The sequence below is a fragment of the Jaculus jaculus genome, chromosome 13 (genome assembly GCF_020740685.1).
Source record: "Jaculus jaculus isolate mJacJac1 chromosome 13, mJacJac1.mat.Y.cur, whole genome shotgun sequence".
Taxonomy (NCBI): Eukaryota; Metazoa; Chordata; class Mammalia; order Rodentia; family Dipodidae; genus Jaculus; species Jaculus jaculus.
In genome coordinates, this window is record NC_059114.1 from 35,199,038 (window position 1) to 35,221,255 (window position 22,218).

The following is a 22,218-nucleotide window of genomic DNA, read 5'->3' on the forward strand; positions in this document are numbered from 1 at the left end:
TTACTGGAGCCATTTTCCTTTCACAAGAGACCTATGGAAAGCACACTGCAGACATAAATCAAAGCAGGTGTCCCTGTGACAAAAGGTAACTGTCCTGTCTTGACAGGAACTGCAGCTTGATATGACTTAGTCACGAAGATGTGGTATCACCTCATCAGAGGATTTCTTGGAAGTAGAATATGTTCCACAATCACAAGAGTTATTGAGCAGCTAGTTGCTGATGTGCTACACACATTTCAAAGAGGGCTGCATTCTAGTGCACCTAGTTGTAAAAAAAAAAAAAAAAAAAACTAGTTAGCAATAAAACATTTTACACTCTCAATTAAAAAAATGTGGACTTTGTTACTTACTTAATGCACTGACATGGTGCAGTTTTATAACTTCACATAGATTTTTTAAGCTACTGGCATATGTGATACTTTTCTCTCAAAGCTTTGAGAAATGACTTGCACAGAGAAAGTGTAGTGGAATCCAGAGAACCTCAACATTCATTTTGCTAATTAAAAGGCTGGAGTGAGCAATACCAACAGTGATACATTATTGTTTTAAGTTCCAAACACTGAATCAAACAAGGGTAGTTGGATAAGTGCACTTTTTTGGGTGATAATTCAGACACTATGATACTTTACATTGCTAGTTTTTGTGCATTTATGTATAGCAGCATTAGCATCAGATGGCAAAATACAATTTAATTAAATAAGCATTAGCCATTCTCTAAGGATGCTGTGGAACAGTACTGTGGGATTCAAGATGATATCACACCTCAGAATTCTGTCTTTGAACCATCTTTTCTGACAGTTTCTAATCAGATCCTATCAACATATGTTCAGCTTTACCTACTCCCCCTCTCTACCCACAATATTAGTAACAGGCAAATGTCAGACTCTCCACTCATTTCCTCTCCAATAAGCCTCTGAATGCCCATAGAAAAAGGACATCTTGGCCCATATTTACCAAAGTGTGATGCATGTATCATTGCTACCATATAATGAATTTCAGTGGTATATCAACTTTTTCATTTCAAAATTAAATATTTATTTTGCAATTACCTTTTTATCATGGAGAGTAATATTATTCTGCAATTTATTTTATTGAAATAAAATTTTCTTTTTATAAAGATTTATGTAGGGACTGGGATAGTGGCTCAGTGGTTAAAGGCACTTGCTTGTAAAGCCTGCTGGTCCAGGGTCAATTCCCCAGCCACCCAAATAAACATAGAGAGGAATTCAGTCATTTGGATGACAAGAGATCCTGGTGCACGCACATACACATATGCATGTATGCTCGCATATATGCAAATAAATAAAAGTTTTAAAAGAATCTTTTAAAAAAAGACTTATTTAAAATGTAAGCCAGAAGTTGGACATGGTAGCTCATACCTGAAATCTCTGCATTAAGGAGTAGCATTGGCATGAGTTCAAGGACAGCCTGAGCTAAAGTAAGATCTAGGTCAACCTGCGTTAGCATAAGACTCTGCCTCAACAAAACAAAAATAAACTAAGTTTAAGTCAGTTTACATAAAAATATGATCCAAAAAATTCATTAATAAATTAATATGAATGAAATATCACAGTGGCATTATATAAATGATTAGGGTCTAGAAGTCAATGTTCTAGCTGTAGCTAGATTAAAATTAATTTATCATTTTGAGAATAGGGACCAGAAGCTTGTCTTTGTTGTAAGGGGATGCCCTTCCATGGAAAAGTGCATACATAATGAGGTAAGAACTGGTTCTCGGGTTCAAGACAGGAATTCTTTTACTGTTCTTTAAATAACAAAATTAATGAAAGGTGAGGAAGAAGTTTGGAGAAGAAACAACATCAAAGAATGTTTGGAAAGGGGCTAAATAACCAATGGCATAGTGACTATAAGGGACATTGAATATATATATAAATATGAACATATGTTCCCTAGTCAGTGAATAATATGTGTTTTCTGTGTGCTAACCTGTCCTGGAAACCAGTCCTTTAGTGACATTTTTGGGTGTTGTTGGATGCTGTGAGGTCATCATGAACTATTAACTTGTATTATCTTTTTTAGTTTTTAAACAACCCTAAAAGTGCATACCACTAATATTATTCAATGTACAGTGCATGGCAACTAAGACACAGATTAAATAACTTACTCAATGTCATGACACTACTGTGCTACCTCTTACATTGCAAATATTTCATCAATATGTGTGCATTTCCATGTGTGTGTCTTACATTGGAGAGATGGCTGACATTTATGTCTGGGGAAATATGGTTTGGAAAACAAAATGCATATTTGAGAATGGACATCTAAAAGGAACATGGTAATGGGAGTTATAAACGGCTTGGGGAAATTTCAGAAATCTGAGTGAAGGACTCCCACCTCCAAAAATTGCAAAATTGAGGTGCACCCATTTACATTTAGCAAACATGAAGGGACAGATAAATCCTTCTGAAGTTTAGAATGAAATAAATTGACTTACAATTAAGAACTTTGTCAAGGGCTGGAGAGATGGCTCTACAGTTGAGGCACTTGCCTATAAAGCATAAGGACCTGAGTTCAATTTCCAGTACATGTGTCAAGCCAGATGCATAAGGTGGCATATGTTCTACAAGCCAGAAAACTCACATGGAATCACAGTAACATGATCATTTGACCCTCAGTGTTCATGACTGTAGGAAGCTCAGCCTTCTACCTAGCTCAATTTGTCCACATATTTTGGGGAACTATAGTGCTACTGAAAAGGAACATCCTTGAATTTGTTCTGCTTGTCCCTCTTAACTTCTGTGGCCTCTAAGTCTCTGTGTTCCACCAGGGCATACTTTGGTTATAGCTGCTGGATGACATGACCATAGGCCTTTAAGGTTGCACCTTGACTTAAGACAAAGCTTCCAGACAAGGAAAATCTACATCACTTCACATGTGCAGGGAGAAAGAATGCCTTTGGCAAACTATTTGATCAAAGTGGGCCCCGTAAATCAGTGCCCGTATATTGTATATTGCTCAGTCTGAATGAGCACCGCAGCACTTCATCATCACAACTCACTTGCATCTTTTTTGAGCTGCTGCTTGTGGAACCCAGAGCATCTGGTTCTTGGTCATGTAAAGCCTTACCACCTCTCCCTGAAGTTGGTGCCTTTAGAACCCTGCCAGCTATTGTTAATCATTCACTGCAACCTTATTCCATGAGGATTTTTCTAGATCATTCTTAAAGCCTAATACAAATTAGTGGATATAAATAGCTCAGCAGGAATGGTGGTAGTGCCTAATTTTGCCAAAATGTTTTATGACAGCTACACAATTTTCATCTTCTACTCAGTTAGACTCATTTCTGTATTGAACAGGATTAAAATGTTGTCTGTGCTATAGGATGGCCTGGGCTACAGTAAGGCTAGGTCTTTTTGTCCTTCTTTATAACAAAGGGCTATTATGGGATTCAACAAACATATAGCTTGACATATTACCCCATATGTATGTATGTATGTATATATGTATGTATGTATGTGTGTATCTATATCTATATCTATATCTATACATATACATACATACACACATATGTATATATACATATATATGCATATAAATCCACATTTTTTAAAGTGTAAGGAAATGTAAATGCTAACTAACTGACTCTATAATTACACATTGTGTATATGCATCACACCATCACGTGGTACACCATAAATCTGTACAATTAAAACAACAATTGAAAATGCACATGCTATTTAAAAGAAGCAGGTAACTGATGTTGAGATTTACTTGAATTTATTCCAAGCCCCTTTTTCAGTAATTTGGAGCATAATCTTATGATGTGTGCCTTCTTTAAGCTTCAAAAAGCATAATACACAAAAAAATTTTAAAAGTAATAAAAAGGGTGTCAAAAAGTTTAAGTGAGTCTTTCCAACTTCATACAGCTAATAATTGACGTATGTGAGACTAAAACTCAAGTCTTTGTTTCCAAAACCACTACTTCAACTATGCATACCATCTCCTAATATGTGTAGAAGTTCATGTTAAACAGTTTCTTAACCATAACTAAACATGCAAAAAGGATTGGACATTAATAGGGAAATATCATGTATCATTTGCAGCCTTGGACACTTGGCGAGAACAGCTTGCAGTGGCTCTGTCATTCTGCCAAACAGGAGCCTCACTCCCTCCATCCTTCAGTGCTGGAAGTGTCCTGTTGCCAGTTGCACTATCACACAGGGAGAAACTGAATCAGAGGGGTCCTATTTTGTCTGAATTCACATTTTTATAAAGAACAAAGCCAGTATTTTCACCCAACTTTGCTTGGTGACCAAATATATATTTTTTTGAGCACCACTGTTTGCTTTCTTAAAGACATCTAGGCTCGGGAGGATCTACAATCTGATATTTTATTCTTGGATTCCCAAATGGAAGACCTAGCAAGTATGTTTGTCTTGTCCGAGATTTCAAAAATGGATTGAAATCCTTTGAGAAGAGCTGAACACTTTCCAGTTTATTAGCATAACTATAATTTTCTCCTGTCTGAAAAGAAGCCCTTTTGAACTTTTATGTCACCTAACACAGTACACAGCATACACTTGGTTAGAACATGTAATCTGCCTGCCTGGCCCCAAGGGCTTTTTGATTTTATCACCTAAATTTGGAAAACAGTGGTCAGAATTACATACAAGCATACAGGCTTATGACATTTAGTCCTTGCTGCCCCTCCCCCCCCCCAAGAAATTTGTTTTATTACCATTTAGCAAATAGGTTTCTGTTGAATTAAACACTTGTTCTTCCTTTTCAATTGAGGAATTGGGACAGGGTTTTAAATAAATATCTGGTAAGTGATTACCACTTTATCAGTCAGGTAATGATGTTCAAGCAATGTTCTCCTTTGCATTTCTAAAGAACTGTAAGAATAATCTTTTTGCCATCTCTTCTGCCCACTCACTTGCTCCTTCAATGGTTTTATTAATTTTAGGGCTTATAAAATGTTTTATAGAAAGTACTCATCTTTTGATTGTTCAGTATTGTTGAGCCTTTGTGTATATCAGATAGAGGTGCATATTTAATACAAGCTCTTTCTATAAACAGTGTAGCTGACATTTTCCAGCCTCACCTTATTTCAAATGCTACCATTGTTCATTATCTATAATTTCTTCCAGAAAATGTATGTGCATAAATATATAAAAGTCAAGTATTCTTAAGGCTAAGAAAGCTACAAATTTAACTTATTAGCATTTAAAACGTGTTAGTTAAGCTTAGAAACTCTGTAGAAAACTAGATCTGGAAGGTATAGGAATGTAATCAGTCTGCTCTGCAGACCAGCAACTGTGTGCAGAGGGAAACCCTGGCTAACCATAAGTTGGACTACAGCCAATGAAAGGACGTAGGATCTTGGGATTCTCAGTGAGCTACAGCACTAACTAGTTCAGGGAAGGATGGATGAGGGCAGGAAGAATGCTGGAGGGCAAGGGGTAATGGAAATAACATAGGTTCCAGAGGAATTTGTTAAATGGAATTTCTGGTAGAAGGTGACCAGCATGGGAAGAAAGAAGAAACCCATGTGAAAGTGATCATAGAAAAAGGATGCCTGGGAGAAATAGAGCTCAGGAATGGAGCACAACTAAGAAAGAGAAACCTGTGGCACATTTTAGTTGAAAAAAAAATGGCCAGGTATGGTGGTGCTTCCCTTTAATCACAGCACTTGGGAGGCAGAGGGAGGATTGCTGAGAATTCGAGGCCAACCTGAGACTACATAGTAAATTCCAGGTCAGCTTGGACTAGATTGCACCTGCTGTGTGATGAATTGAATGGAATAGCAACTGATTCCTTAAAGAGCTAATGATCTTCTGGACCACTGGAAGATGAATGTAGCTCTTCATATGTGGAGAACGACTGCCCTTCTACAAAGCCTTTCTTCCCAGGAGTTCAAAGATCATTTTATTTTCCAATTTACAATGAGTAAAGATGTTTTGCATAATTAGGATATATGTAAAAGTTAGAACTGTCACCTTTCTGATCTCCTGATTGCTGAATTTTTGTGAAAGCTTATGAAAGCACACCACATATTGCACATGCACAAGCAATATAAGTCATTATTGCTTTTGGACTTTCATTTCCAGGTCATGTGAGAATCAAGTGGAATACTTTCCATAGTACATATGATTCATGAGGATTGTGATGTACAAATGTTTGGGAAATAGAATTAGCGTGAGTTTTAGATAAGCTATGATAATTAACAGTTTCAACAAATTTAGCACTTTGGTAGAGGGCAAGATAAAATCCCCTTCAAGAGGGGAAGTTTGGATGGGTTGTTCTAGGATTGAACTGAATTTTTCATAATTATAGACAATAAACCATGATAATTCCCTCCCACCCCCACTTCCCCCTTTATAAATCCATTCTCCATCACATCCCCTCCCTCTCTCTGTTAGTCTCTCTTTTATGTTGATGTCAGCATTCTTTCCTCAGTTACAAAGGTTTTGTGAATATAGAGCTGGGCACTGTAAAGTCATGTATATTAAAGCCAATTTCTATCTGAATGATAACATTGTAAGCAGTCCTACCTTTCCTTTAGATCTTACATTATTTCTGGTACCTCTTTGACAATGGGCCCTGAGCCTTGGAAAGTATGATACAGATGTTTCAGTGCTGAATATTCCTGTGTCATTTCTTTTCAGCACTATGGCACCTTTTAAGTAGTTAGTGGTTACTGCTATCGAAAAAGAGAAGCTTCTGTCATTGAAAGTGAGAGTAGCATTAACATATGGGTATGAGCATTAAGAAAAGTGCTTATAGGGGAGTTTGGTGAGCATATGTATACATTTAACCAGACAAGAGCAAGTGTTACACTCTAGGGCTCATGACCTCCCCAACTATAAGATTTTCATTAGGTTTTCAGTACCAGACATGTATTTCCTTCCATAGAGCAGGCCTTCATTCCAACTAGAGAGTGGTTGGTTTCCTCCATAACAGACATGCCATTATAGCATATGTTTTTTCTGGCTGGCCAAACTTAAGACTTTCAGTGTCCACTGTTTTCACCACAGATGACTTCTCTCTCCCATCCAGCTACATGCAGCATAGCTTTTTCCAGCTTTCTGTCAAATGGTATATAGGGAGGGGGTTTTCAGCTCAGCTCCAGCTTAATTTCTCAGTGACCTTGTACGCCAAGCATGTGGAATCTTCAGCAATAGGGTTTTACTATCTATTTTTGTTGGGAATCCAAGAGCCTTGGCAATGGCTTATAATGTTTTGAGGGCAGCAGGGACCTCCCCAGCCAACAACTCACTGGAAGGTATCCCATCTCTGGCAATGAAAATTTCCTAGTAACAATCCATGGTTTCTGAGTGAGTCATTATCCAAAAAGTCATGTTTATTCATAATACCCTGAATTTTCATTAATCCTCTTATGCCATTCTTTTACACAATTTCTTACCCTGACCTCACTTAGGCCATTCTGTCCCAGTAATCTGTTTGTCTACTTACATGTATACAATACCATTCCCTTAAATTCTCTACTTTACTCCCTGCCTTATATACCTTATAGACTAGATTACTGGTCTTTGCTCCCAATTTTTATGCCAACTTGCATACAAGTCTAAACATTTGTAGATGGGATCAACATTTAAGAGAAAACATGTGACATTTGGCTTTCTATGCCTGGGTTACTTCACTAAGTATAATCCTTTCCAGATCCACCCATTTCCCTACAAATTTCAAAATTTCATTTTTCTTTTTCACTGAATAGAAATCCATTATATAAATGTATAACACCTTTGTTATCCATTCGTTAGTCGAGGAACATCTAGGCTCATTCCATTTCCTAGCTATTGTGAATACAGTGGCAACAAACATGGATGAGCAAATATCTCCAAGGTAGTAACAAGAGCCCTTATGATATATGACTAGAAGTGGTAGACTTGGGTCATATGGTAAATCTATTCTTAGCTAGCTCAGGAACCAGCGCACTGATTTACACAATGGCTACACAGCAGTATAGTGGGGTTTCACTTTTTCCCCACCCTTGCCAGCATTTATTGTCATTGATTATTAGATAATAGCCATTCTGACAGTAGTGAGATGGAATCGCAAAGTAGTTTTAATTTGCATTTCCCTGATGGTTAAGGATGTAGAATATTTTTAGATGTTTATATGCCATCTGTATTTCTTCTTTTGAAAACTCTCTATTTAGTTCCATGGTTCATTTTTTCATTGGGTTGTTTGATTTTTTATCATTTAGTTTTTTGAGTTCGTTGTATATCAGGGATATTAATCCTATGTCAGATATATAACTGACAAAATTTTCTCCCATTCTTTAGGTTGTCTCTTTGCTCAGTTCACAGTGCAATTTGCTATACAAAACTTTTGTAATTTCATGAGGTCCCAGTTGTTGATTATTGGTTTTATTTCCTGAGCAACTGGGGTTATATTCAGAAAGTCATTGCCTATGTCAAGATGTTGAAGGATTTCCCCTACTTTTTCCTGTAGCTGTTACATAGTGTCAGGTCTGATGTTAAGATCTTTGATCCATTTGGACATGATTATTGTATGTGGAGGGAGATAAGAATGTAATTTTCATCTTTCTATACATAGATATCCAGTTTTATCAGCACCATTTGTGAAAGAGGCTGTCTTTTCATCAATGAATATTTTTGCCAAAAATCAGATAGCTATAACTGCCTGGACTTAAATCTCCATCCTCTATTGATCAACATATCTGTCTTTGTGCCAGTACCATGAAGTTTTGTCACTATAGCTCTGTAACACAACTTATGACCGAGTATAGTGATACCACCAGACTAATTTTAGTTACTCAAAATTGTTTTGGCTGTTTGAGAGTTTCTGTACATCCAAATGATCTTTAGGATTGGTTTTTCTATTTCTGTGAAGAATGTCATCAATATTTTGATGGTGATTGTGTTAAATATGTAGATGGATTTTGGTAAGATTGACATTTTCACAATGTTGGTTCTTCCAGTCCAAGAATGTGGGATATCTTTCCATTTTCTGGTCTCTTCTACAATTCCTCTCTTGAGTGTTTTAAAGTTTTCATTGTAGAGATCCTTCACTTCCTTGGTTAAATTTATTGAAAGGTACTTTATTTATTTATTTTGTTTGAGGCAATTATGAATGGGAGTAATTTCCTGAATCCATCCTCATCATGTTTATTACTGTATGGGAAAGATACGGATTTCTGTGTGTTTATTTTGTATCCTGCTATGTTGCTAAAAGCCTTTATCAGCTTAACAGTCTTTAGGGTCCTTTATGTATAAAATCATATCATCTGTAAATAATGTTTGTTCTCCTTATTTCCAGTTTGTATCCCTTTTATGTGTGTCTCTTGCCTTGTTGCTTTACCTAATATTTCTAGTATTATATTGAATAAAAGTGGGGACAATGGATACCCTCTTTTTTTTTTCTTTCTTTCTTTTTTTTGTTTCAAGGTAGGGTCTCATTCTAGCCCAGGATGATCTGGAATTCACTATGTAATCTCAGGATGGCCTCAAAAATCACAGCGAGCCTCCCATCTCTGCCTCCTGAGTACTGGGATTAAAGGTGTGCACCACCATGCCTGGCTTCTTGTTCCTTATTTTAGTGGAAAAGTTTCAGATTTCCTCATTTAGTATTATGGTGGCTGTAGGTTTGTCATAAATAGCCTTTATGATGTTGAGATATGGAATATTCTGTAGATATCTGTTAGGTCAACTTGTTTTATGGCATCATTTAATCCAGATGATGACCTGTCAATTGATGACAGTAGGGTATTGAAGTCACCCACTACAATTATTCTTGGTGTTATCTGTGATCTTAAGTCTAATAGCATTTGTTTGATGATATTGGGAGCCCCTATGTTAGGTGCATATATGTTTAGGATTGTAATGTACTTCTGTTGAAGTGTTCCTTTAATCAACATGAAGTGGCCTACTTTATCTTTCCTTGCTAAATGTTGGTTTGATGTCTATCCTGTCAGATATTAAGATGGCAACATCTGCTTGTTTCCTAGGGCCATTTGTTTGATATGCCATTTTTTATTCTTTCATTTTAAGATTATGTCTGTCTGTTATGTAGAGGTAGGTTTCTTGGAGGCAACAAACAGCAGGATCCTGCCTTTTAATCCAATCTGCAATCCTGTATCATTTAGTTGGGGCATTAAGGCCATTGATATATTAAAAGTTTTAGTTAAATGGGAGCTGGGCATGGTGTCGTGTGCCTTTAATCCCAGAACTTGGGAGGCAGAGGTAGGAAGATTGCCATGAGTTCGTGGCCACCCTGAGAAAATATAGTGAATTCCAGGCAAGCCTGGGCTAGAGTGAAACCATACCTCTAAAAATCAAAATTAAAAAAAGTTATTATTGAATGGTATTTATTCTTGCCATCCTTCTTGTTTTGTAGTTCTTCCTGTTTACTCTTTACTCTCTAATATTAACTATTATTTAAGTATGCTTTGTTTTTTTCTGTTTCCTCCTATGTGTGCTTTCCTTTCTTTCCACCATGAAATATTTCTTCTAATATTTTCTGTAGAGCTGGTTTAGTGGCCATATATTCCTTTAGCCTGTTTTTGTTGTGGAATTTCCTTATTTCTTCATCTATTTTGGTGGATAACTTTGTTGGATCAAGTAATCTTGGTTGACAGCTATTATCTTCCAGAACTTGGAATTCATCATTCTAATATCTTCTGGCTTTTAAAGTTTGTGTTGGGTAATCTACTGTTATTCTGATGGGTTTGCCTTTATAAGTGACTTGCTGTTTCTGTCTAACTGCTTTCAATATATTTTCTTTGGTTTGTGTTTAATTATAATATGATGGTAAGAGGTTCTTTTCTAATTTTGTCTGTTTGGTGTTCTAAAACCTTCCTATATATGTATTGACATCTCTTTCCCAATCTGAGGGAAATTTTCTTCTATGATTTTGTTGAAAATACCTACTACTATGCCTTTGGAGTGAAATTCTTCTATGATACCCTGAATTCTTATGTTTGATCTTTTCATACTTTCCCAAATATACTGAAATTCCCATTCATACCTTCTTATTAGTTTGTCTTTCTCTTTTTTGGACTGCATTAGTTCTGCCACCTGGTTTTCTAGTTTAGATATTCTGTTCTCACTCTTTCATCCATTGTAGTGGTGAGACTTTCTACAGTATTTTTTTTTTTAATTTGGCTTACTGTGTTTTTCATTTCTAGTATTTCTGTTTGGTTTTTCTCCAGTATTTCTTTTCCTTGCTCATGTCTTGTGTTTACCTCCTTATTTCATTAATTTGGTTTCCTGTGTTTTCTTCTTTGATTCTTTTGATTTTTTTTAATATTTTTTGTTCATTTTTTATTTATTTATTTGAGAGTGACAGACAGAGAGAAAGACAGATAGAGGGAGAGAGAGAGAGAGAATGGGCAAGCCAGGGCCTCCAGCCACTGCAAATGAACTCCAGACGCGTGTGCCCCCTTGTGCATCTGGCTAAAATGGGACCTGGGGAACCGAGCCTCGAACCGGGGTCCTTAGGCTTCACAGGCAAGCGCTTAAATGCTAAGCCATCTCTCCAGCCCTTGATTTTTTTGAACATATTATAATCATTCTTTTGAAATATTTCTCAGGCATTTCATTTAAATAAGTCTCACTGGAGGTCATTCTGGTGGATTTATAATTTTTGATAGAATTATATTGTCATGATTTTTTTGTTTTTATATTTTAATGTAGAGATTTTTGAATTTTGGGTTAATTTGATGTGTGGATTTTCTAATCTTCACTAGTCTTAAACATGTAAATCTGATGTTATACATCTTCACAATAGGAGCTTGAGATGCCAGGTGTGGCTCTTCTCTGACTTCCAGTGTAACAGCAGGAGTGGCCTTAGGTGTTTGGTTTTCCTGCTATGCAAGTGCTCTAGTAAGCTGGGTGAAGCAACATACAGGCAAATTCTACAATTCAACTAAGTAATATACACATTCAATTAAAACCAGCATGGAATATTTATGTAAACAAACAGATAATATAACAAAGTCAAAGTCCCCAAGAATATGTGTTGCCCTATGCTCTTAATCTTTTCAACTGGGAGGCTGAGATTTCTGCTCTGTAAAGGGTTCCAGGTAAGCCTGGGGATGTGGGACATGCTGCATTCAAGAATGATAGAGGAAGAAGACAAAGGCACTATAAATCAGAAAACAACAAAGGACAACCCCAAAATAAGGCTTATTTATAAATGGTAAATTTGACCATCAATCAACTCTAACACATAACCTGTCCGGACACAGAAGGTGCAATTAGTACTTCCAGTTCAGGCCTATATGCCAGGCTTTGTGGCTGCTACTGTCCCAGGGTAAGTTGACTTTGTTACCTTGTGGGATAGCTTTGTTCTCAGCTATGCTGTGTGCTTGCTTGGGTCCCTCTTTACTGCTCTTTGGCTCTACTAGTCTGGTTGGGTTGGTGGATCTGCTGCTCTGATTGTGTGTGCTGGGTGCTTTGTAGCTTATCTTGCTTCTCCAGGTCTCCAGTAGCTTCTAGCACTGGTGGTTGTGGAAGGGAAGGTTGTGTAAGGTGTCTGAAGTTGCACCAGAGCTGCATAGCTGGACCCTGTGATCTGCTTCCTCAAGAGCTGCTCAGCTGGTCCTTGCTGTCTTCTGTTTCTTGACTTTTCTAGGAGGCTGGTGTGAGTGGAAAACTTCTACCCTTGACTTCTTCTGCAGATCAGGTAGAGCCTGGCTGCCGCAAGGACCAGGATTCCTGCGGGAGTCAAGTCTGCCTGCTTCTGTGGTTGCTATATGCTCTGGGTCTCCTGCTTCTCTGCTGAGGTTGATAATTCCTTATACACCTTCACTTTTTGGTAGAATATATTTTGCTGCTTTCCTGCTTATTTACTCCCTAGGCTGCTTTGGTGTGGCTACTATGCTACAATCTTACCCAGAAGTCCCTGCACTGTATTTTTAATTTTTTTTATTAAATTGAAACTTTGTATGGATACATCAAGTGTTAGTACTATCATTCCCCTCCTCCCTGCCCCGACTCCAGTGACGGCCCCCTTAGGGGGATTGCTGGTATACACTGTGAGGTTGGGGTTATGTGCGGTGAGAGCAGCAGTCAGTAATTGTGTCATTACACTATTAACAAGTTTTGCAAAACAAGTTTAGTCACCCCAGGGAATTCTGAGACTCAGAAAACCTGTGGTTGATAACTATTTTTAACTTAAAGGATGCTTTCTTTTGTTAAAAAAACATATTGTGGTTTACTTGGTTTTGTGACAAGGCTGACCTAGAAGTCACAGCAGTCCTCCTTCCTCAGTCTCTCCATTGTATGAAACCGTGTTACTTTCTGTGACGATGGTGCTGATGAGCCAGTGTCACTCACCATGACACTCTTACTTTTAATTTTATTGTTTATTTGAGGGGGGGGTGGGGAAATAGACACAGAGAGAGATAATGATCATGTCAGAGCCTTCAGCTACTGCAAAAAAACTCCAGTCACTTGTGCCCCCTTGTGCACATGTGCAATATTGCACACTTGCATCACTGTGTATCTGGCTTATGTGGGACCTGGAGATTTGAACGAGTTCTTAGGCTTCACAAGCAAATTCCTTAACTACTAGCCATCTCTCCAGCCCTCACTTTGATACTCTTTATTGAGAAGGAGGGATGCCAACCAGCCAGTTTTTGGTGACAGAGATTTTATAGGCTGCTCAGACCAGCTCTGGGGTCATGATGATGACTTTGTACAACAGTGAAGGAGGAAATGGCTGTTAGTAGAAGCAGCCTTGAATCTAAGAAACATATAGTCATGAACAAAATCATAAAATAGAAATGTTCAATCCATTTCAGAAAAAAACTTCACTTCTAAGAATCTCACTTTAATTATTGTAGGAACATTGACACTGCTAATTGAGAGTAGGGGAGTTGAAAGGTATTTGAAATATCTCATATAGTCAAAAAATCCCAAGCACTTAGTCATATTTTTTAAAATCTGTTATTCATACTTGATTAATTTTGACATGCTTCTATCCATTTATGTTGAATTGATGTAGTTTTTACTCTAAAAACATAGCTAGTAATTTTTTAAATAAAAGCTTAATGTTAACTGTGTTTTTTCTAAAATTACATAGACTTAACTTTGCTACCTGCTTTTTCCTCTTCTATCACTGTTGTCATGAGATTTAACCATCTTATTTTTGAGGGATCCACACCATTTCCAAACTCCTTTTAACCATAGACCCTTCCCCCTATAGTTCCTTTGGCTGCCTGATAATTGGCCATTTCTCTATAGTCTACCTGTGATCATGCCCAGCCTCTGCTCAACTTGATATGACCTCATTTGTCAGCTACAGGCCCCAAGCCTCCCTGCCTGTCCGCTACACTTCTGAAGCTCTGTGTAGGTTCCTATAACTAGTTGCCACTGTCTCAGTCTGTCATGGTTCACTATGTACACTTCCTCTGGACTTCATCTGCCTAGTATTTAGCATACTGGCTAGCATTATAGCTGTAATGGAATTTAACTAAATTGAAAAACTTTTATTTCACTTTTCAGCTTTTCAGGTAATGTTTCATTATTGAAGACTGACAGTAGAAAGGTTTGTGCACCAGGGATATCAATGACCTATAAAACACACAGACATATTTTGTACATTCTGAATTTCTGTTGTAGATTGGATTCTGAGGCTGAAGAGATAATAGGTTAAGAGGATAAAAAGAACATGAGCTTTTTTCAAATTGAAGTTGAAAATGCCTGTCCTATGGAGCTATGGGCAGATTTTGTGGCATAGAACCTCTAGTGTCAGGCCATTGTATACTTTCTGCACCCTTTATAGGATTGGTTCCCTTGTTGGATATGTCCCTTCAGCCCCATTCCTGCTGTTACTAACTGGTACTGAATACTTGAAAAAAGTATAGATGTTGTGCTAAACTCTCTTTGTCTTTCTTGTGTATGTGTATATGTGCATGTGGGCACACATGTGCTATGTGGTACATGTGGAGGACTGAGGACAACCTTAGGTATTAGTCCTTACCTTTCACTTTATTTGACACAAGGAATTTTGATACTAAGTACTGTATATACCAAGCTGGATGGCTCATGAGCATTCAGGATTCTCCTATCACAGCCACCTATCCCACCTATCTCACCACAGAAACGCTAGGCTTGCACACACTTGCACTGCTCTGTCTGGCTTTGCACGAGTTCTGAACATCCAAACTCAGATCCTCATACTTGTGTGACAAGCACTTTACCCACTGAGTCAGTTCCTCAGTCCTGTGTTAAGCTCTTGGAAAGTATTTTTTCACTTATTCCATATGACAATGTTATGAAGGGGGTGTTCTTGTTTATCTGCATTTTACAGAGGCCTAAGAAAATATGTCCCACATTTAAAGAGCTAGTAAGTGATGAATAAAAGGATCCAAATCTAGGTCTGAATGTAGAGCTCAGATCCCTAAATACTACACTTCAGTTATGCTGCTATGAGATTTGTGGTTACCAGCATTGCTCTGCCAAGCCCTGAGACCACAATGACTCATTTTGCTTCTACAATTGCTGCTACTACAACTGTTAGTCCTGTTGTGTCGTCTATCTCTTCTACTAAGACTATGAGTTGTTAAGTAATACCTCCTTTGTTCTTTGTACTGGTATTATACTAAAGGTGTCACAGACAATATATTGTGTCACTGGCCCCAAAATACACTCTGAGACAAAGTATTTACCACATCTCATATAGGAGAGTCCATGTCCTCTATGATTTATGATCTCCTTGGGAGACTAGCTCCTTACCATAGCTTGTTTCTCTCTGACTGATTCATGTTCCAGGAAATCCTTCCTTTTATTAATTTTAAACTATTTTATTTATTTATGAGAGAGAGAGAGAGAATGGGGTGGAAGGGCATTAAGATAAAACCACCACAGACCTGATTCCCTTTTTCTATTCTCAGAGATGCCTGTAATCAGACAGGGACCTAGAATAATAGTGTAGAAATGATTTAAGATGCTCAACTTCAACCATATGTATTGGAATTCCACTGCAGTAACTTATAAAGTAGCCACCCTGCTTAAGCTTGAGAATTCCAGTCCTCATTTTACATATGGTCAGGTAATTGGTTGAACTAGATTTAAAATCAACTAAATCCAGATTAACTGATATCTTAGTGAAGCAAGGCAAAGACAATGAGATTGTGTCAAATTATGCATTGTCTTACAAACCATATTTTGTTTTACAGTCTAAATTCATTCTCTGACCATGTGTCCATTTGCTTGATGTCTATATTATTAAGCATCCTAGGGTTTTGTTTGTCCCATTACTGTCATTAGATATTCCTATAGAGAAGACATTGTGTCAGCGGACAAGTGTCAGCCTCTGACTTTCCATAGTGGTAGGCTGTGGTATAAGACAAATTCAGATTACCAGTTCTTTCCTCTATAATTAAAAGCCTTTGGGAAGCAAGGAACACAAATTCTAGTTCAAATTCTGAATATTTTATAAAAGGATAGCAGGTTTAAGAATGTCCATGGCCTCTTCTGTTTGTGACTTCTCCTGAGGTCTGTCTTCCTCATCCTGACCAGCATGGTGCTCTGGGCATCCTGGGCCCTGTCTTCCCAGTGCTCCATGTGTTGCTCTCTCTTATGTCTTTTTACTCTGCCTAACACACTTGCTTTCATCCACATTTGTGACCCACATTTTTCTTATTGTTTTCCAATGTATTTATCTCCCTCACTCTTCACTTGGCAAACATTTTCATTTTGCTTTATAAATAAATTTTAAGAGTACTTGCATAGTATTTATAAAATACCAACTATTCAACAACTCTGTACAAAATATGTAGCTAAGAAGTTATTTAGTCTGGTGAGTATTAAAGCCTCATATTAATAATAAAGCTTAAAATATTCTTTCAAAATATTGCTTTATAATTCTGACAACATACAAGAAAATAGGACAAGTAAATTTTATATTTTTTAAAAATATTTTTCTTAAAGGAAAAGTCATACTGCAAGTAAATAACAGAACCAGTATTAGAATCCAGACAGTTTGAATCATGGTTCAGTGTTTTGTTAGTATACAGGAGTCAGTAAATTGACATAGACATATCATAAATATGTCAGCAAAACTGATATCACAGTATGTCAACTGTAATTAGACATCTTGGTTTGATAGTATTTGTTATAGGTTGGAATACCTACAAAGGCTAACTGAAATTTGATGAGGAGTAATTTAAATTTATCCATTAAGATAGGGTTGGTTATGGGGAAGCATGACAACATCACAAAATACCTTTATTACAAGCAGTTGTTATCATAGAAATTCAGGAGGTAATGATATTCACCACATCCAAGGGCAGGCTGGAGGGTGACAACAGTTTCTTTAGAAGTTTCTCAAAATGTAGTAGTGTTTTCTCTACATTTCATAGTTTGGGAAGAATAATACTGAAGCCACTGAGATTTGGATAGTTTATTACAAGATGCGTTGAAAAAAAAAAACAGGCAAATATTGGGCTGTGAGTCAAAGCTGGAATATGAGTTGGCATCTGGATTTAAGATCCATGCAGAAGTCATGAGCCCAGAGCTGGGATGTAATCCAGGAGAGAAGCAAGGACGACTTGATGGTGAGTGTGGTCAGTAACTCAACATCAAGTATTGAATTGACCTTTGAATTTCCTTATTAGGGATGGACCAGATCTCCAAGAAAAGTTTTAATAATCAAAATTATGTTCTACCAACCATTTTTAATAGTTGAAAAAAGACCATTTAAGGGTCAATTTTGGAGAGACTTCACCATAATCTGTTCACTGAGGTGTAGGAAAAATCTATGGGGTTTCTAAATATTTACAGTTATGTTAAGCAAAACACTTCATTTTAAAGCAAGAGAAACTAAATTCCACGTAGCTTAAGCAACAGTGACAACTTGTTAGACCAGGAGCTCAAATAAGGTCATTAGAATTACCTTTTCTTTTTTACTCTAATCAAAGATATTTTCATATTATAATATCATTAAGTTTCAGGCTTATCACCTTATAATGCAGAGAAAACACAGGTCTTTTCAACAGCTCTAACAAAGCCCCAGAATTAAATCCAATGAAACAGGATAAAACCATATTTGAACCATTATGGCTGACAGTTTATTTCTATTTGGAATTTACAGGTGAATTCATCTGTTATCTGCCATAGACAAGTGTCAATTGGAGATGAGATGGGAAGAATAGGTTCAGGTGTACTCAGACCACAAGGACTGAAAATACAGGCAATATAGTTCCTCTTGGGAAATGGAATTATTACCAAATTAAGGGGAGGCATGGATGTTTGATGTTCAGTACAGGGGCAAAAATCCTTACATAATGTTGCAGTCAGGTTCACATTCCTGGTAGAAATAACCCAACCAAGAGCAGCTAGTAGAAAAAAAGGTTTATTTTGGCTTACAGGCTGTAAGGGAAGCTTCAAGATGGCAGGGGAAAAAGATGGCATGAGAAGAGGGTGGACATCACCCCCTGGTCAACATAAGGTGGACAATAGGAACAGTAGAGTGTGCCAAACACTGGCAAGGGGACACTAGCTATAATATCCATAAGCTCGCCCTCAACAAACAATAATACTGCCTCTAGGAGGCATTAATACCAAAATCTTCATCAGCTGGGAACCTAGCATTCAGAACACCTAAGTTTATGGAGGACACCTGAATGAAACTACCACATTCCACCCCTGGCCCCCATAAACTGATAACCGTATATGATGTAAGCATACATTCATCCAACTTTAAAAGTCCCCATATTTTTTTTTATCATTTCCAATGATATTCAGACATCCCCTTAATCCAAGGTCTTTTAACTGAGCTATAATACAAAAAACCCCTCAAAAAAACCATAATGGCATGGAATAAACATTCACAGTGCAAGAGAATATTTATTATGCCATTGGGATTATCTGATAATTCTACCTAGCAACAAGTCTATGGAGTTCCAGTTCTGCCCCTCCAGCTAGGCTACTCACAGTCCCGGGAAACTTCATCCAGGACTGGAAGCTCTCCTTAGCAACCATCTCATGGTCCATCTCCACTGCAATCTATGGTTCATCCTCATGGCCCTATGGGTTCTCTATGTAGGCATCCATCAAACTTGCTTCACCTTGCCCATGGTCATTTCCAAAACACAAGACCTTGTTGCAAACTCAATGGCTCTCTCTTTCCTGCTTTTGTTATACTCCGCAATACCAGTTGGGTACAGTCAGGTTCATATTGCAGGTAGAAATCACCCAACCAAGACTGGCTTGTGGGAAAAAGAAGTTTATTTTGGCTTATAGGCTCAAGGGGAAGCTCTACTATGACAGAAGAAAACGATAGCATGGGCAGAAGGTGGACATCACCCTCTGGCCCACAAAAGGTAGACAACAGGAATAGGAGAGTGGCCCAACACTGGTAATGGGACACTGGCTATAATACCCATACCACTGCCAACAATAACAATAACACGGCCTACAGGAGGCATTAATCCCAAATCTCCATCAGCTTGGAACCTAGCATTCAGAACACCTAAATTTATGGGGGACACCTGAATCAAACCGCCTTATAGTGTGACTAGTTTAAATAGAGTACTTTGAAGCTCAGCTCCATAGGAAAACCTTTCTTAGAATAAGCCATATCTGTACTTTATCATTATGGAATATGAATGAGCTACCATGGACTGAGTGAAGACTGCACCTGCAGCAGTTTGACGCAGTGGGCAGGTGCTGAGAGGAGTGTGCTACATAGCAGGTTACAATGGAACTGCCAAGGCTGGAAGGATCAAGTATTCTCACGGTTTGGAAAGAGCAGAAGTCAGAGAAGATAGCTAAGAGAGCAGGAGCCAACTATGCTGCCTGGCAAATTACACTAGAGGTTTTCAAGGTAAAGGTGTGTTTTATTTTTCCCACTTCTCTCATTATGACCATTGTAGTTATTTACAAATTAACATGTTTCTTCTCAGACATTGGAAGCCAAGAAGTTCAAGTACTTTTTAATTTCAAATAACTTCTTATCAACAAACTAGTAACTCTTCCTAGTTTAAACAAGTGGTTCTAGTTGTCAGTAGAAAAGTAAATTTCAGTGTAACCAATGATTCTGCTAATATTCTTTCCCACTTATGGATATTCTTCTGACACATGCGACTGTGCTTGTGTAGATACAAGTTAAGTGGGTGTATGAGAGAGGAGGTGTGTGACTGTACTAAGTAAGTGCATATTTCCAGGTGGGTGAGAGCTGTGTGGATAAAGCAGCTACTGCGTCTCAATGTTTTTTTTTCAGTTATTCTTAAGCCAGGGTCTGCTTGAGATAGGAATAGGTAAGAAGTGTTAGATCAAGATTTTCCCAATACTGCAATATTTCTGAAGCAAGAGAGAGAGAGAGAGAGAAACTTCACAGAGTACCTTTCTTAAATAGATACTTCACTGAGCAGGTCTGTCCAAGGGAAACATAATCTAAACCAAAAAATGTGATCTGAACCCCTCTAGTAACTATGTTAAAACATAAGTAAAGATAGTTGAAGTTAATTTTAATAATTTACACTATTTAACTCAATACACCCAAAATATTATTTATGCATACCATCTACATAAAATTATTAATGAGACAGTTTACTTTTTTGTTATTTAGTCCTCAAAATCATGTATGCATTTTCTATTTCTAGTACAGCTGAACTCAGGCACTTTTAATTGTTCAGTATCTACTAGTAGCTAGTGGCCATCAGATCAGACAGTATAGATCTAGAATCTGTGCTACAAAGTCAGAAAATCACTCAAATGGGCCACTTCTCAATCCAAGCACTCACCCCAGCCCTACCCCACCACAGACACTGCCAGTATATCCCTCTTGCTTTCTGTGTCCTGGCTCCATTATGATTTCACCACCCTTACCAGTGTTTACTCAGCCTCTTTCAAGTTATCTATTACTTGATGAGCATTGTCACACCATCATGCCAGTGCAGACAGCCCAACTCCTGATGTTTCTTCCATGTTCTCCCATCTGCCTTCGTAGGGTGCTGGGCTGTCACTGAGCTTGCCATTGAGCATTCTGTCTTTGCCTTTCCTTGCCCCAGTAAACAGCTGCAGAAGAGATCTTCACTCTGCCAACTCTCCTCCCCTCCAAATCCATCAGCATACTTCGTTTATAAGCTTAATTTGTCTGTTGTCTGCCCCTGGCTATTTCTAGTGCATATTTTTAACATGAAATGTACCAGCACTTATTATTATTATTTTGTATCTTTTTATAGTGAAAAAATGGTGTATTTAGAATTAACCAGCTAGATCCAGTTTAGATGATCCCAATTTTGTTGGCAACATCCAAAGCATCATAATCGGGAGCCAGCCGAACATAGGCCTTCTTCTCTCCATCAGGCCTGATCAGGGTGTTGACTTTGGCCACATCAATGTCATAGAGTTTCTTCACAGCCTGTTTGATCTGGTGCTTGTTAGTCTTGACGTCCACAATGAACACTAGGATGGTGGTGTCTTCTATCTTCTTCATGGCCGACTCAGTGGTCAGGGGGGACTTGATGATGGCATAGTGGTCAAGCTTGTTTCTTCTGGGGGCGCTCTTCCAAGGGTATTTAGGCTGCCTCCGGATGCGCAGTGTCTTGGGTCACTGAAATGTGGGTGACGTGCGGATCATTTTCTTTTTGTGGCTGTGGATGCCTTCAGCGCAGCTTTCTTGGCTTTCAGAGCCTTTGCTTTGGCTTCAGCTTTGGGAGGGCTGGAGCTTCCTTCTTTGCTTTTGGCGCCATCTTGGCAAAAAGCTATTGTTTTGTATCTTTTAAAATATAATCAAAGACCTCATTTCAGAATAATCAGGCTATATTTTCCAAATCCCTTTGACCTGATAAATTTCATATTTTTCTGTTTTGTGCTTTGTGAATTTGTCAAGTTATATCTCATTTCCTGCTGCTTTGGCCTCTTTTATTTTTCTCTTGCTTTTCCTCCTACAGCTTCAACGATCTTGTCTGAACTAAACAATACCACACAAAGAAGTGTGGGGACTCCCACCTCTGAGGATTCTGTTCCACTCCCAGTTGTGCACTGAGGCAGTCCCATCTGCGTGGGCCCTGCTGGCTGCATTGGTGTATCCCTAGGCTTTGCTGCAGATCAGGATTGATAGACTTACACTGTCTGTTGTAAAACTTGGTCTGCATCAAGAATCTGAACAAAAACAATTTTGTCTTGAATTAAGGTCAGGGTTTCATTACACTATTGGCCTAAAAAAGTACCTCTTTCCAGAATGAATCTGCTTCTGTCATCAGCAGAGATACTGTTGTGCAATGTGGTAAAATATTTTTAAATTTTTTAAACTGGT

General features: G+C 37.9%; 1 protein-coding gene across 6 annotated transcripts in view; it reads left to right on the forward strand.

Annotated features, from left to right (window-relative positions):
• Htr4 (5-hydroxytryptamine receptor 4) overlaps positions 1-22,218 on the forward strand; it is a 209,540-nt gene that overhangs the window by 20,532 nt on the left and 166,790 nt on the right. The window lies entirely within an intron of this gene.